The sequence below is a fragment of the Vipera berus genome (genome assembly GCF_964194415.1).
Source record: "Vipera berus genome assembly, chromosome: 2".
In the NCBI taxonomy this organism is placed as follows: Eukaryota; Metazoa; Chordata; class Lepidosauria; order Squamata; family Viperidae; genus Vipera; species Vipera berus.
The window spans coordinates 101,744,339-101,747,721 of NC_138203.1; positions in this window are offsets into that span (position 1 = coordinate 101,744,339).

Below are 3,383 nucleotides of genomic sequence, written 5' to 3' on the forward strand. Positions count from 1 at the left end.
TTTGTGCAAAGACCATCCTAGCCACCTTGTCTCTGTTCTTTGACTAGGATCTCTAATTCCTTATTGATTTTATCTGGCGAATGCTATCTCCAGCTAGAAGTAAAACTACACAATCTCAGATGGCCTTAAACTCATTGCTGAAAGTAATTCAGTCTTGGTGGGGCTAAATCTAAAGATAGTCCTCCTCATTCAGATCCCAACAACCTCCAGGCACTGAGACTGTGACAAAAGACTAATGTTAATGTCCTCCATCTTTTGTGCCACAATTGCCCCAAGGAAAAACCCAATCCAGTGTGTGAGCTCCAGTATGTTTTGGACCTTCAATTATCTTCAATTATCGTAATTGCCATGAAGGTCATGAACTCCCCAATCACCCCATATTTTGTCCAAGCAAAGGCAGACTGAAGTCTTTCACCAGCATAAATCTAAGAACCTTCACTTCCAACTCCACAAGAGCTTCAATGAACAAATGAACAACCCAGGCAGGAAAACCACTGGGTTGAAAGGAAGTCATACAGCAGCAATTCCAGCTCTTCCCTGCACAAACAAGACCTTATATACACTTATCTGTGAAGTAGCAACTCTGAAAACTCTCTCCCATATAACAATAGCCATTCCACCATCCTCACCCAAAAAATGTAAGGCCTGATATGTCACTTAAAATCTGGTTGAGTTTAACTCTGAGAGGGAATAGATGCCTGTTAGCTCTCTCATGGATGAAGAAGGCCTTATTGTTGACTTGAGCAACAACAGCCAGAAAACAAGCCTACTGAGGATCCAAAGCCCTTGCATCTAGAATAAGCCAGGAGGCTGAAAGGTGGGATTGATGCAAAACATTGCCACTGTCTTGTCTTAGTACAGCCCAACTTTATCACATTCTGCCCAATGCAATATTCCTACTTACCCCATTCCTTCATTAGTCCAATCTCCTAATCCCTGCCATCCATCCTCAGGCTTTAAAAGCCCCATCCTTCACAAACATATTCAGCTCCTCCAGCCCTCCTCCCAATATAAGTCTACAAATACTGCAAGGGTCTGCCTGGCAGTTCACCAGCTCCTGCAAAATTTCCTAGCCATACAATCCACCCCACATATATTTGCAAACCAGCCATCTTTAGTTCCTCCTACCACTGGGACAAATTAGTGGCATAAAAACAAATCCGGTCCCAAACTACAATCTAAGGCCTATTTGAAGGAAAAGCTGTAGCTACTTCTCTGATTCTCACCCAGGAGTGACCCACCAGGAACAATTTCCTAATGGTCACCACCGTTAAATAGTAGGTGACTCTGCCTAGAACACTGGTGATCTTTCCTTCATTATATGTTTTCAGACTGGGACTGGATGACTTGTTGGGGATGGCTTACTGGATTCCTGCAAGGAACAAATGTTAAATTATGACCTCTTAAGTCCCTTCAACCCATAGTTTTTATGATTCTATGAATGACCTTAAAGCAACATCCATAAATCTTATGTGATCATTCAGCTCAGTAAGTGTTTTGATATGTTTGAACAAGTCACATCCCCATGTTTGAATACACATATCCCAAAATTATTATTAAGAAAAGTTTGGAATTATATGGATTTTAAAAAAAGAAAAGTTAAGAAAGAGGGGTCTAAATCTTTCATTCAACCAAGGCCTTCCTGAAAATGCTTCTTCTTTGTGACTTTTGAGAATGGCCAGAGGACAGTTTAGAGGTTAAGCAAGTACAGGAGAAAAATCAGTGATCACCTCTCATCCAACTTTGCAAACTTAAAAACCAAAGTTATTAGGCTACATCAGTCTTGGTTATCATATGCTTTTTCTATTTCTGTAGGATTCTATTCTATAACCATTCTATGAGAGTGGAAGGAAGCTTATTCCATCTTAAACTGATGAAGTTCAATGAGTTGGAAGCAACACTTGTTTCAAACAGATTTCCCAAAGCATCCAACATTTTATTGAAGATATATTAGATTTACTGTTGATTTTAGATAACAAGTGGTTTCTGTGATACAAAGCTTGTCTTATCATTATAACCTCTGTACTGAAATAGTTCTTCATTGTACCACAGTTAGTTGGGAGGGAACATAACTGGACATTCCTTTCATATTAAAAAAAGATTATGCAGAGGTAGCTAGAGCCAAGCCACTTGTAATACTAAACACTTTGACATTAAATATACATTTGCTTCAAAAAATAACTCCTTGTTAGGATAAGGAGAAAGTTTGAAGCTTTGCTCTCAGCTTTAAATAAGAGCAATTTTTATTACATTAATAGCACTGAAAGAAAGGATTAACCCTTCTGCCACACATGCATCAATTTTAATTATGATATCCAATGACCCTGTTAGTCTGTCCTCTAATATATCTCCAACAAGGTTCTCAGCCTAGCATTGTACCCAGTATATTAGCTTTCCAAATGCAGAAAATGTATTCTGATGGAACAGTAACCCAAATATACACTTCCTTGCTAACAATATGATGAGAACAGTTCTGCTAATCAGCGTGTTTCTCATTCACTCCAAGCACATCTTAGTATGTACAATTTTTCCACATGGAGAGACATAAATTCACGTGGGGTGGTAAACTTGCCTTATCGAACCTCTTATGAATGCAGTATATATTCAAAGTTACAGCAGCACTGAAAAAGGTGATTTGTGGTTGATCAGTCCTTGCACTTACAACAGTTGCAGCATCCCCACAATCTCATGATCAAAATTTGGATGCTCGGCAACTGGCCTGTATTTGCAATGGTTGCAACATCCCAGAGCCACGGGATTGCCATTTGTAGCCTTCCCAGCCAACCAGCAAAGTCAACGGGGGAAGCCACAGTCACTAAATGACCACACGATTCACTTAACAACTGCAGCAATTCGCTTAAGAACTATGATAAAAATCGGTCATGGTTTACTTAACACTGCTTAGCAACAGAAATTCTGATCCCTATTGCAGTCATAAGTCAAGGAATACTTGTTACTTACTTTTATCATTCCTATATGAAAGTAAATTAATCAGAAAGACTTGTTACCATGATGTCTGAGCTAAATTCTATGATAAGTTTAATTCTGCCAAACAAAACCCAATAGTCATAAGTTAGAAAGAAGTTGGCTTCCGGTTTACATATGCGGCGCTGGCGGATGTTCCAGGAGAAGCTCTCCCACCGCCATCCGGTCTTTCTCCCTCGGAGGACCCTGCAAAGGGTTAAAAGTCGCCCTGGAGGTGCGACCACCGTGAGGAGGCTCTCTCTGCAATTGAGGAAGGGTGGCAGCCCTCTGTTTGATCTGGAGTTACTCTCTGGCCCGAAGAAGAGATTGGCCATTAACATGGCCGATCACTAAGCCGTTCCCTGCTGAAAGCCAAAATTACTACCAAGCACAACAAATCAATCTGGAGGATCTGGGTG